Here is a 15,382-nt window from a genome sequence, read left to right on the forward strand (position 1 = left end):
ACTGAAGTGTAAAAATCGTTATAGGATCCCCTATAGCTATTGGTTCAATTTTCAATAAAGGCAATTTTATAAAGGTTTACTAATACTATAGATAATTATGCAAGAATTAGCTTTTCATTAGGACAACTACAAAGGACTGTTTAATAGCTCTAATAAACTTTAATTGCAGAAATATAGGAATTCAATAATTAAGAGCCTGCAATATAATGTATTAATATTAAGTATTAAGTATTAAAAAACATCAAATGTTTCCGTGCGTTTTTTATTAATAAATAATTTGTTCCAATTTCCCTAACCCCAGCAAAACATATATGGGGGACTGTGTGGGCCAGAAGGGCTGGATTTTAGCAGATAATAATACAATTTATAATAATAATAATCAATAATAATAATTATAAACGATTTATTCCTGTTGTAGAGAACATTGTGGAACCAAGATAGGCTACGATGAAGGGGGGCCCTTGGGTTTGCTAAAGCCCCAGGGGCCACATGTATTCTTAATCCTGGCCTGAGAAGGACACGTCTGAGTGTTAAAGTAAATGTTTCAGTCAAAAGATTATAAGGCACTTTATAAGTTTTCATAAATCATCAGCTATTATACAACACATGCTTTAAAGATTATTATATTATATTATATTATATTATATTATATTATATTATATTATATTATATTATATTATATTATATTATATTATATTATATTATATTATATTATATTATATTATATTATATTATATTATATTATATTATTAGGTTAGTAAGTAAATATCATGTTCCATGAAGATATTTTGTAAATTTCCTACCGTAAATATATCCAAACTTAATTTTTGATTAGTAATATGCATTGCTAAGAATTCATTTGGACAACTTCAAAGGCGATTTTCTCTGTATTCAGATTCCAGATTCTCAAATAGTTGTATCTCGGACAAATATTGTTGGATCCTAACAAACCATACATCAATGGAAAGCTTATGTAATCAACTTTCCGATGATGTATAAATCTCAGTTTCCTAAAAAATCAAGTCTTAACACTGGTTTTGTGGTCCATGGTCACATATTATATTATATTATATTATATTATATTATATTATATTATATTATATTATATTATATTATATTATATTATATTATATTATATTATATTATATTATATTATATTATATAAAAAGATCAGATAATTCAATCATAAAGTAACTTTTGTATTGAATATATTAATATTTATTTATTTATATTTAGCCTTCGCAGTGTTTGTACAAAGTGCTCCTGAGCTCAGTTTTAAAAGCTCTCATTTTATTCTAGAACCACAAAGGTGTTATTTTAGGATATTTCAGGCCTGGAGCCTAGCGAGAGGCACGTGACAGGTTGTGGTTGATGCCTTGATCTTCGTGTTCAAAACATTCTGAGAACTCTGCGAGCAGTGAGCGCTGTGTTTACCTGCCTTTCTGCTCTTCTTCTGAACTCTGCAGCTGCCTGTGTGCAGGGCGGCAGCTCTGTTTTCACCAGCTTTACACAGTTTTGAAATAAACAGAAACAGGTGCAAATGGGGAATTCCCCACATGGGGACAGCCATTTCCTCTTAAACAAAGAGTTAATATTCATTGATCCTCCAACTCATATTACATTTGACCTACTCATCTCTTTTAAACATATACAGTACACTATTACGGTATCTGGATAAAACATACTGTACATGCATTTGCTACAGATCCTTTTTTATCACTCATTATGCTGAAAGGGTGGTTTGATATTTTAATGAGACAATTTTTCATCATCTACAAATGAAAATTATATAATTAATTACTTACTATAATCGATAATTAAAACTTTCATGCATCTTCAAAACACAAACTAAGATATTTTTTATGAAATCCGAGAGCTCTCTGACCCTCCATAGACAGCAAGGGTCCTACTACGATCGAGGCCCAGAAGGGTAAGGATATTCTTAAAATAATACATGTGACATCAGTGGTTCAACCGTAATATTATGAAGCTACAAGAATAGTTTTTTGTGTGCAAAACAATTGTGTACCGAAGGGGAATGACGGTGTTTTGGGTTTGGAATGACATGAGGGTGAGTAATTAATTATATCATTTTCATTTTTGGGTGAACTATCCCTTTATCTAATTTATGTGGCATATTTCAAGTCTTATGAACATCATTAAAATTGTATTTCCTGATAATCTGCCCCTCCAGTGATCATGGCTGAGTTATAATTTTAGAAGTAGATCAGTCAGCTTTGTAAATGAATCATTCAGACTGGTTTCATGAATTGGATCAACAACGTCGCTACGTCACTTGTGAAGCTGCCAAAGAAGGCTAATTTTAGCTTCACAAAAAAATGTACAGATTAGTAGATTGTCATTTAAATTTACAATTTGTAAGATATTTGCAGTAAAATATCCAAAAACCACTAGTCTAGTATTATATATTTTGTCCAGCTGATTACTAACAATATCTATAATGTTTTCAACTACTTGTAAATTATGAGAAAATTCCCATTCTAAACAGTGACACGGGGCAGTGTAGTCACCTGTCAATGATGTTAGTTACCCTTTGTGACCGCCTTTACTGACGTAGAAACCACATAACATAAGTAGTGTCTAGCGTCCAGCAAACCACTAGCTTGCTTCAAGCAGTTCCTTATTTACCTCTTCTTGCATGTTTTATGGTGGATTGTGTTACTTATTTATAAAACATAATTACTGTTTACTGTCTGCCACTGGTTCTGTCGATAAGGACAGCTCCCGTAAACGTAAGCGTATGGGCCAACCAAACAAACCAAGAAGAGTTTGGGACAAGAGGAGAGAAAGAGCGAGGATTAATATCGGTGTTGCATTTTCTAGATGGAGAGAGCTTCGACAAACTTCAACTAGAAATAGATGCTGATCTCGCTTGTGTTTTACTCGACAGATGAGTTGTTTTGATTCGTATCTTTACAGAAAACGTATGCCATTATAACGATCAACAAGTTTTTAGTATTATGGGGCATACACGTCAAACGTGGGGCATCGCGTCTGATCCATAGTCTGATCGCGTCTTTGCATCCGTTAAATCCATGATTTATCTTTCCGTCTGATTGATGGCCATCAGTGGTTGGGTAGAAGACAACAAATCCCATCTTTCCACGCTCCTTCTTTGCATCATCAAACCACACGATTGTTATTGTTTTGGTAGTGCGCCCTCTCGTGGCAGGTCCTGCAACCTGTACCTTTAAAGCTTTACATACCATGTCATTAGATTGAAGAAAGTTAGGTTACACAAATAAATAATAATAATTATTAGTAAAATACTACCAGTTTGAAGCAACAAGGTGGTGAGTAAATAATGAAAATCTAAAAATATGTATGCACGTATATTTCTAGAAAGTCATTACAAATCATTTGTTGGTCAATGCTCATTCCCAGCAAGTAGGATTTCACTTTTTAAATGAATGAATTAACTATAAACATATAATCCAGGCCTAAATCTTAAAGATGCTTAAGATAGATTACCCCACAAGGATAAAAATAAATTCGACTCTGGAGCTTATGTCACATTCAATTGGTTTCACATGCAAATAATGCAAATACTGCTCTCATCTGAAGCCCAAAAATCCGGTACCTGTAGTTTCAATTCTAGAAAATATATCTACAGTGATTAAACTAGTATAACAATGTGTTCCAGAACTAAATTACTAACTACCAAAGAAAACTCACATCTGGAGCCATGGGGTTGAACTTGACATGGGCATTTAAGTCTTTCTCTTTCACAAGGCTGAACTTTATCTCTCTGGTTTTGTATTTCCTTCCTTATGTTTCCTGTGCTGTCTTATGCGAGCCCCTGTTGAATTAAAGGGTATTTTATTGCATTCCGAGAGAGGAAGTCCACAAAGGGCCTGTGGTTTATGGACCTGTTGGTTAATGCCCACCGGCCTGCTGTATTTAACATTTCTTGAACAGCAGAGGGCAGTACGAACCATATGCATATTTACGTAAAACCGATCCTCCCCCACAAAGTGTGCACTGTACTGAATGAGAACGCAAACCTCATTCCATCTGATTCATAACCAGACAGGTGACATTAAACTAGATGACAAATGTAGGTGTATATAAGAAGACGTGGTGAAGACATGCTGCGGCATACTTACTTCACATTTACCAGAACAGAACATACCTGAAAACGTTTTATTTTCAACCGAACACATTCTAACCACTTGTCTCCAAATGAAAAAGGGAATGTAGCCTGAGCCTTGGCATGACTGAAAGAAACGTCGTCATCATGAAAACAAACTAGCCAATAAGCTAAGGAAGCAATCAGAACAAGCGAGAGTAGTCAGGTGAAAATGAAGCGTCATTGTAAAAGGGTGGGCCTTTTACAAAATGTCAAAAAAATAGAATAAACACAGACCAGTTTAGAAAACATCAGCTTTTCCCGGTCAGCATATACACAAAGCTAATTAGCGACACAGAAAGCTAGCACTGTATCAGAAAAAAGTCTTGTTTTTCTGAGTAAAAAAGAAAATCTCACCTTTCTTTTGAGCACATTGTAAAAAAGTACAGCTGCTCTCAGGAAAAAAGGCATCATGGGTAAGAAACTATTTTTATCAGAATGTGGCTATTGCTGCTCACAAATACAGTACAAGTCTTTTAACTTGAAGACTTAACGTTTAATAAATGTATAAAAAAAACTGCTATGATGGTGTTATGACAAATTTCTTTTTAAGTTGCTGATAAAAGCATCTACTGAATTAATAAATGTAAATATATTCAGACTAAATACGTTTACAGTGTTCAGAACTTAAGGGATACATTGTCAATGTCTTTGTCAATGTTATTTTGTGTTCATTCGACTTTTAACGTTGCATAATACGTGTTTAGCTAATATGCTAGATTTTAACAATTAGCAATCAGCATTCATAATTAGCAATAGCTGTGATTAATAGTGTATTCTGCCTAGTAAATAGCCTATGTGTGCATTTTTGTCAAGCTCTTAGTCACAAGTTGGGAATTTAATACAATCAGAGATTTCCTGCACTTGTCTGTGGTGATGTCACATAAAAACAACCAAAATGGCTGCAGTCAGTAACAAGTAGCATTGTATAGCTACCAATTACTGATAAGTAATTCTTTTAAAACCTGTTATGTGGTGTGCTTTACTTGTTTTTTAACACCCTATGAGCATGCAAATGAAAGATAAATTATATTAAACATCTCTCAAATATGAGTCTCTTCAGTTAAGCATACATATTGTATACAGTTTGTGATGGAATATGAATCTTGACTCACATATCATGATAGAAGTCATTAATAACATAATTTTAAATTTTGGGGGAACTACGCCTTTAATGGTAAAATGTGTCTTTATACAAATCCACAATGTGGTTGCTGTCAGATAAAACAAGTAATTTTCATTAGATTTTTTTTTTATTACACATTTTATTAAAGTTTATGGTTTTAAACTAAAATCTCTTCCAAAGTGCAATGGGTTGAGGAAAATATTAGCCATTAGAGTATGCACATATCTATACATTGTATTCTTACCAGAACTTTTAGACCACCCACGCTCCTTTGGGACACTCTTTTCAACATATTAGAATTTGTGACATACGAATACTTCACATCCATTTTCAATCAGCAAACTCGTTGACAAGAAATAACGGCCATCACTGCTCATATGACATTCTCTCGATGTCTATAAATAGTGTACATATACCTACAAGAATTGTAACAGATTATTTTACATATTATTATGAAGTCTTTCAATTTATTATTATTTTTTTATTTCTGTGAAAAGTGTGAATCACGTTTCTGAGGTAAAGGTTTTAGTATTGTTAGGGATGTTGATGATTCATTTTCCCACAGCTAGGGGAAAAACAGCACACCTTTATTGCTTTTTGCGATCACTTCTCTTGTTGTTTTTCTCATTCTCTGACATTCTGTGAATTGTCTCACTGTTTCAGTGTCACCACAAAAACACAGCGAAGCCTTCTTCTCAAGTCAAACTGTTTCTAAGTAAAGTAAAGTAGTCCTCTAGGGTAATATATTTCCTGTTAAGCAACATTTATTAGATTTATTAGTCTAGTATAATATCCTCTCTCTCTCTCTCTCTGTGTGTGTGTGTGTGTGTGTGTGTGTGTGTTTCTTCAAATATTATCCTTTACTATTTTTTTTTGTTATTTTTATTTTTCAATTCAACTTTCCACTCAAATTGTTTTGTTCATACACACACACACATTATGAATATATATATATATATATATATATATATATATATATATATATATATATATATTCAATTTATAAAAATAGAAGCACTGTGGTTGCTTTTCCTCTTTGTTCTTTGGTTATCATCATTGTTTTTCATTTGATTCAGTTTATTGCAGTATATCATACAGCACACTAAACCGCAAGCCAGACAGAGCTTCATTAGCTCTTCAACTCATGCAACTTATGCAAACATCTAAAGAGGCTATTTGTTTCCTGAGCTGGCAAGCTACAAGAAAAGCACTGTGGTGGTCTGTAGGAAGTGAGAAACAGCAGTTAACATTTGAGGTTCAACAGCTTTTTAAACTCAGAGACTATTTTTGAGACCAGTTCTGTCAGAAACATCTGCTGGTCATGCAAACCCCACAGGATGATTAAAAAAGACCTTTCTTTAAACCACACAGACACTGACATGCTACAGTGACTTGACAACTTAAATAATTATAGTCATTAGTCATTATTTACTCACCCTCATGACATTCCAAATAAAATCATAATTTACTTTATATTATTATTTATATTAATTTATATATATATATATATATATATATATATACAGTACAGACCAAAAGTTTGGAAAATAAAGAGTTTTCTTTATTTTCATGACTATGAAAATTGTAGATTCACACTGAAGGCATCAAAACTATGAATTAACACTTGTGGAATTATATATGGAATTATATACATAACAAAAAAGTGTGAAACAACTGAAAATATGTCATATTCTAGGTTCTTCAAAGTAGCCACCTTTTGCTTTGATTACTGCTTTGCACACTCTTGGCATTCTCTTGATGAGCTTCAAGAGGTAGTCACCTGAAATGGTCTTCCAACAGTCTTGAAGGAGTTCCCCGAGAGATGCTTAGCACTTGTTGGCCCTTTTGCCTTCAGTCTGCGGTCCGGCTCACCCCTAAACCATCTCGATTGGGTTCAGGTCCGGTGACTGTGGAGGCCAGGTCATCTGGCGCAGCACCCCATCACTCTCCTTCTTGGTCAAATAGCCCTTGATGCCTTCAGTGTGACTCTACAATTTTCATAGTCATGAAAATAAAGAAAACTCTTTGAATGAGAAGGTGTGTCCAAACGTTTGGTCTGTACTGTATATATATACAGTATATATATATAATTCTAATATCATAAAGTGATATGTTTCATACTTTTTTGTTATGTATATAATTCCATATATAATTCCACATGTGTTAATTCATAGTTTTGATGCCTTCAGTGTGACTCTACAATTTTCATAGTCATGAAAATAAAGAAAACTCTTTGAATGAGAAGGTGTGTCCAAACTTTTGGTCTGTACTGTATATATATATATATATATATATATATATATATATATATATATATATATATATATACAGTACAGACCAAAAGTTGGGAACATTACTGTTTTTAATGTTTTTGAAAGAAGTTTCTTCTGCTCATCAAGCCTGCATTTATTTGACCAAAAATACGGAAAAAACAGTAATATTGTGAAATATTATTACAACTTAAAATAATAGTTTTCTATTTGAATATACTTTTAAAAAAATCATCATTACTCCAGCCTTCAGTGTCACATGTAACATCCAGTCTATCACATGATCATTTAGAAATCATTCTAATATTCTGATTTATTATGAGTCTTGGAAACAGTTCTGCTGTCTAATATATTTGATGAATAAAAGGTTAAAAAGAACTGCATTTATTCAAAATAAAAAATAAAATATTCTAATAATATATATTCTAATAATATATTTTCTTTACTATCACTTTTTATCAATTTAACACATCCTTGCTGAATAAAAGTATTGATTTTATTTAAAAAAAAGAAAGAAAAAAATTACTGACCAGTAGTTTATATTGTTATTACAAAATGTTTATATTTTAAAAAAACATAGCTTCTTTTTTTTTTACTTTTTATTCATCAAAGTATCCTAAAAAAGTATCACATGTTCTGAAAAAATATTAAGCAGCAGAACTGTTTCCAACTTTGATAATGAATCATCATATTAGAATGATTTTTAAATGAATTTAAAGTATAATACATTTAAAAACAATTATTTTAAATTGTAATAACATATCACAATATTATTTTTTTTCTGTATTTTTGATCAAATAAATGGAGGCTTGATGAGCAGAAGAAACTTCTTTCAAAAACATTAAAAATAGTAATGTTTCCAAACTTTTGGTCTGTACTATATATATATATATATATATATATATATATATATATATATATATATATATATATATACATACAGGTGCATCTCAATAAATTAGAATGTTGTGGAACAGTTCATTTATTTCAGTAATTCAACTCAAATTGTGAAACTCGTGTATTAAATAAATGCACTGCACACAGACTGAAGTGGTTTAAGTATTTTGTTCTTTAATTTCGATGATTCAAACTCAACAAATTAGAATACTTCATAAAAACCAATAAAAAATAATAATAATTAAAAAAAAAACTTTCTAGTGAGTTGTTGGCCTTCTGGAAAGTGTGTTTATTTACTGTACATGTACTCAATACTTGGTAGGGGCTCCTTTTGCTTTAATAAATGCCCAAATTTGGCGTGGCATGGAGGTGATCAGTTTGTGGCACTGCTGAGGTGCTATGGAAGCACAGGTTTCTTTAACAGTGGCCTTCAGCTCATCTGCATTTTTTGGTCTCGTGTTTCTCATTTTCCTCTTGACAAAAGCCCATAGATTCTCTCTGGGGTTCAGGTCTGCTGAGTTTGCTGACCAGTCTAGCACACCAACACCATGGTTATTAAACCAACTTTTGGTATTTTTGGCAGTATGGGCAGATGCCAAATCCTGCTGGAAAATTAAATCAGCATCTTCAAAAAGTTGGTCAGCAGAAGGAAGCATGAAGTGCTCCAAAATTTCCTGGTAAACGGGTGCAGTGACTTTGGTTTTCAAAAAACACAATGGACCAACACCAGCAGATGACATTGCACCCCAAATCATCACAGACTGTGGAAACTTAACATTGGACTTCAAGCAACTTGAAATACAAAACTTGCTTTCATCTTAAAAGAAGACTTTGGACCACTGGGCAACAGTCCAGTTCTTCTTCTCCTTAGCCTCTCAGGTAAGACACCTCTGACGTTGTCTGTGGTTCAGCAAATTCCTTGACACGTCTGTGTGTGGTGGCTCTTGGTGCCTTGACCCCAGCCTCAGTCCATTCCTTGTGAAGTTCACTAAATTCTTGAATCCATTTTGCTTGACTATCCTCATAATGTTACGGTTGTCATGGTTGGTTTGCACATCTTTTTCTTCCACACTTTTTCCTTCCACTCAGCTTTCTGTTAACATGCTTGGATACAGCACTCTGTGAACAGAGAGCTTCTTTGGCAATGAATGTTTGTGGCTTACCCTCCTTGCAAAGGGTGTCAATGATTGTCTTCTGGACAACTGTCAGATGTCTTCCCCATGATTGTGTAGCTTAGTGAACCAAACTGAAATACCATTTTGAAGGCTCAGGAAACATTTGCAGGTGTTTTGAGTTGATTAGCTGATTAGCATGTCACCATATTCTAATTGAGATTATAATTACATTGAGGGGGGTTTTGTTAAATGTGAGCCAATATCATAACAATTAAAAGAACCAAATACTTAAAGTATTCAGTCTGTGTGCATTGAATTGATTTAATACACAAGTTTCACAATTTGAGTTGAATTACTGAAATAAATGAACTTTTTCCATGACATTCTAATTTATTGAGATGTACCTGTATAAATAAATAAATAAATATATATATATATATATATATATATATATATATATATATATATATATATATATATATATATATATATATATATATATTAGGGCTGTCACGATATTCGATTTTTCATATCACGGTTATTGTGGCCATAATAATTCACAATATCGATATATCGTGATATCTATAGAAACCTTGGAGGGGAAAAGATAAGTCAAATGATTTTTTACTTTGTTTATTGAGTTTTTCTTTTTCACCCAACGAACATAATATTGATACTGATAAATGCAGGGCACAAGACTCTATAAAATAACAAGAGAGAAAATACTGTCAAGTTCAACAGTATGATGAATAAATATTAATGGTAACACTTTACAATAAGATGTCATTTATTAACAATAATGTATTAACATGAATGAACAATGAACAATACATTACACAATTTATTAATCTTTGTTAATGTTAATAAAAATGGAGTAATTGTTCATGTAAGTTCACAGTGCATTCATGTTTACAAACACAACTTGCGATTTTAATAATTCATTAGTGAATAATGAAAATAACATGAACTAAGATAAATAAATGCTGTGGAAATATTGTATTTATTTATATTGTAAAATTTATAATAATAATATTTATTATTATTAATGTTATTTATATATGTTAACTAATGTAATTAACTAATGTTAACTAATGAACCTAATTGAAGAATGACCGCAGATGAGGCATTCAGTGCATGGCACTGCGAACAAACTTAACATTTTATAGAGTTTAATGCAGCAAGATCAGTTTTAATTGTGTAACTGTTAATAGATTTGAACAAAGAAATAAAGTGTGACTACGCACAGGCCGTATTGATTGCAAATACAAAAACTAGACGAGTAAAGAAAACGTGTTACTTATTAAAATAATCACCCTTTAATCAAATATATAAACACAGAAAACTGCTGTTAACAGGTTAATATAACGTTTCCCATTTTATGACCAGTAAAATAATGGAAACTTACTCTGATGAACACGGCTCTCCTCTGAGTAGCTGCGAGCGCTGTGTCTACTACTTGTGTGACAGTGTCAGCGTTAAGGCACAGTACTGCCACCTGGGAGCTCCACTAGGTACTGGCACTTGAGTATTTACATGTGGTGTTATCATAAGAGAACTGTTCATTATGATATTGCGGTTATTGCTAATACCGGTATATCATCACACACGAAATTAACACGATATCTATAATTGTTGCTTTGAATATCATGGTTATCGCCAATACCGGTATATCGCGACACCCCTAATATATATATATATATATATATATATATATATATATATATATATACACACACACACACACACACATCTGTTTTTGTGAAAAGTGGGGACATCCCATAGGCGTAATGGTTTTTAGGCCCTACACCAAGCCTACACCTAATCAAAACCCTCAAAGGAAACTTTGTGCATTTTTACTTTCTCAAAAAAACTCATTCTTTATGGTTTATAAGTGTTTTGAAAAATGGGTACATGGGTTATGTGGTCATAAGTCACCCTCTCCTTGTAATACCTGTGTCATACCCATGTCATTATACAAAGTTGTGTCCTGATATGTCACAAAAACATGCCCCAACACACACACACACACACACACACATACTTTTTTTTACTTAAGGTGTGCTCTTTACCTTTTGTTCATGTAGCCTTTTTTGTTCATGGAAAAATAACAGCATGTGGGTTGGAGTGACATAAGGGTGAATAAATGATGCAGATTCCATTGACTGTGTTCCATTCATTGTTCATTTTAAGTAATCATGTAAGTCATCATGACATGTATAAGAAGATCTGTTAATCCCATGTTCTATATTTGTGTATTATTCCATTACAGTTCCAGTACACACTTTAAAATTACAGCGGCATCAAAATGCTAGCATGAATTAATTATTAGTTTGATTCTTTGCAGTGAAACAGCTTTGCAAAACGTTCTGAATCATGATTCAGTCTCACTGAATCATTTGGAGTGGTTTGTCAGTTAAAGTGTCCCTATTATGCCATTCTTTAAGGTTCCTAATATTGCTTTTGGAGTCTCCTATAGTAAGCTTACATGCATGCAAGGTCAAAAACACTTTAGTTTTGTCAAAATATGTATCCAATATCACCTAACTTTCCAAGGATTCTCAAACGATTTGTTCAAAGCAGTTCTTAGATTGGATGTCAAAGAAGTGGGATTCAAATGACGACTCGTTTAAACTTTTCGTCGATTCTTACTTTTGGGAGAAAACTTTAATTCTATCATGACAACTCTAAGAAGACTTTAGCATGGTAACAGATATGACAATGTAGATGTATTTGTGATCTAGCTATGCTGCTGCTGTTATTGCAACTGTTGTAGATTATTGCTGCTGCTACAAACCAAGTACAAGAACTTCCTTCTGTCAATGCATGCATCGGTACATTGCTATGTATATTTAGATATACTGCTGCAGCAAAAATTCCATATATAATATCTTGCATCAGATCTATACAGGTGGAGCTGGAGAAGGTGAAGGGAAACGTGCTCCATATTGCTATAGTGAATACTAACTAGCCATTTAAATAAAGCAGTAAGTTCATTGCCTGCAGATGCAATGTGAAACAATCAGCTTCTGCCAAGTGCTGTGAATATTGTCACGCCTACCTAAAATGGCTCATTCTAACACACCCCCAAATATCTACATCATGCTATGAGAAGATTTGCATAATGCCGCCCAAATGATCATGCAAAGAAAGAAGATAAAACTGTTATTCTCGCTGTAGTATTGTTGTTGGCACACTGCCATGTTGTGGAGATGCTGTGTGTTTCATTGTGAAAGTTGTGAAAAATATCTGCTTTGTCATGCCTAGAGATGATCCGTACTGGATTTAACTGTGGATGAAGCTGAGTCCAGTCTGGGGTTGACCACTCCTTCACCGAATCCGCTGGCCACGCCGTTCTCAAACTCATCGCCGCTCACTCATGCCCACTGTGTGTGATGCTGTGTTTTGTTGTGACAATGAACCTACTTTGTTTGGCCTTCCAAAAGAGGACACAAATAGAAATAAGTGGTTAAGTTGTATTTACAACATTGTTCCAGAACAATTCAACCCAAATATACAGATGTGTGCAACGCATTTTATGGCAGACTACGATGCTGGCTGTTCTGACTCACAGTCTGTATGTTTTTTTATATTTAAGGAAATTTGCCAGTGATGATTCAAACGTTAGTTTTGAGCAGTGTAGAGTAGTGTTTCTTTGTTGTTTCTCCGATCACAAATGAAGACATATAATCAGTAATTATGTCCCCACTGGATGCAACAAATGCCTTGTAATGGGTTTCAGACAGTGTTCTGACAAATAACGCTACTTATCAGATTATTCTACCAACACTGTATTTACCATATTGTAAAGGTAGGTTTAGGTTTTGGGTAGGTGTACATGTTATTAAAGCCTCAAACCTTATTAATATCATGATGCAAGCCAAATTTAATAGGTAGCACTTTTCGCTATCAAATTATGCTGCCATCTCTTTTAATGGGAGGAGGAAAAATCTGACAGGGTAGCACTGAATTGTCAGAACACAGTATGGTGAGGGGCGTAATAATTCTGTCACACACTTGAGCTATTTGGAAAAACACAATGCACTGGATAGCTGGCATATCAGAGCACACCTCGCTTTTCAGACTGATGATTTGTTTAAGAAACGACGGGTTTCAGAAAGGCGGGTCATAGAGGAGAAACAATAATGTACAGTATGTGGAAAATAATGTGTTTTTTAACCTTATACTACATGAACAAATTTAATTACATCAAATACACAAAATAATGTTCTTCTTATCAAAATCATATGACCCCTTTAACAAGCCATCAGCCAATGCGATTTTGCAGACTTTGCAGATTGTTTACATTCACATATATATTACATGCTGCATGAGATTTGAAATTGCCCTTGACAACCAGAATATTATTTGGGTTAGACAGATGATGGCCTGATTAAAGTTCTTGTGAATTGTGGAATGCAGTTGTAATATGTATGCACGAGGCAATTGCATTCTACAATTAACTTGATACATTTTTTTTTCTCAGATATACTGAGAAACTACAGCTATATAAAAACCACATTCCTCATCAGCCCTTCCTACTCACTTCCTCTTTGATACTCAGCACGAGCCGTGCATCAGTCCACGTTAATGTCAAAACTTGACATTTGAATCTTACAGAAACTTACACTGTGAAACTGAAGTTTAACTTCATGGTTAGCTTCTTGTCGACTCATTAAAAGTTGATAAAAGCATGGAAGTGTGTAGTGGGATGTTATCTCTTATCAACATATTAGAGTGGGACAAACCCTGAGATGATACACTCAAAATCTCTCCATTCAGTGTCGTCCCTGTGTGGCAGATACTATCTGTGAGGGCGGCAAAGAAGCTGGGAAACCGCAGGCATGACTAAGCTGATGGCAGATTTTCGCATGGGGGAGTGAGATGTCAGCTTAACTCACAAAAACTCCAATATTTTCCAATCTTCTTCTAACCTGTAGGCCTCTTTTCTTTAAAGGCTGACACAGATAAACAAATGCAATGTCTGTGGAGTTCACTACTGTAGAATTTCCAAAGATCTAGTTCGTTTTTAGATCTTATTGAGATTCTTGTTGAGTTCTTGTTTTGTTTTTTTGTTTTTTTTCTGTGATTCGTTAATTTTCATTTGGGTAGTTGGATTGACGTGTCAAGAATTCAAAGTGGTCACATGCTTCACATCTAAAACTACTTTAAATTACATGTTTGAATTCTTATATAATTATCACAGATGTTTTGAGCTGTGACATCAAAGACAAAACACAGGAAGTGCATTCTAAAGCACTTCCTGTGTTTTGTCTTTGGTATGTTTCAATTTGGTATGTTTCAACTTCAATTGAATGCATTACGTTGATTGGTAAAGTAACAATACAACTCTATAAAGCGCAAAATAATGCACAAATAAGGATTTAAACAAAATAACTTATGATCATAGTTTTTCAGTTTTAGTAGTTTTTTTAAAGATGTATTGGAAATCCTGAGTGTTGAATAAAAAGTGTATGAGAGAATCATGAGACAATAATTGAGAAAGAATTTAATACTATTGACATCCTTACCGTTAAAAAGTGATTTCTTTGTCAATACTCATTATTAGGGGTTCAAGTGTGTAGCGCTGAAAACCTATTGTAATTGTTAGAATGGCCAAGGATCAGGAATCTTCGAGTAAAACTGATTGTGCAGACCAAACCATAAGTTGTTTAGAATTGAAACTTGTATGGATGGTAGTACTTACACTGCCTACAATGTCACTAAGGCTTGCCTCAATCAGCCTGATTGGAGCGCTACAGTGAAAAAGAAATTGCTCACAACTCCTAAACCGTCAGTCGCAGGCTCAAGTGTCTTGTATTGTTGG

This window comes from Carassius carassius, chromosome 28, assembly GCF_963082965.1.
Source record: "Carassius carassius chromosome 28, fCarCar2.1, whole genome shotgun sequence".
Taxonomy (NCBI): domain Eukaryota; kingdom Metazoa; phylum Chordata; class Actinopteri; order Cypriniformes; family Cyprinidae; genus Carassius; species Carassius carassius.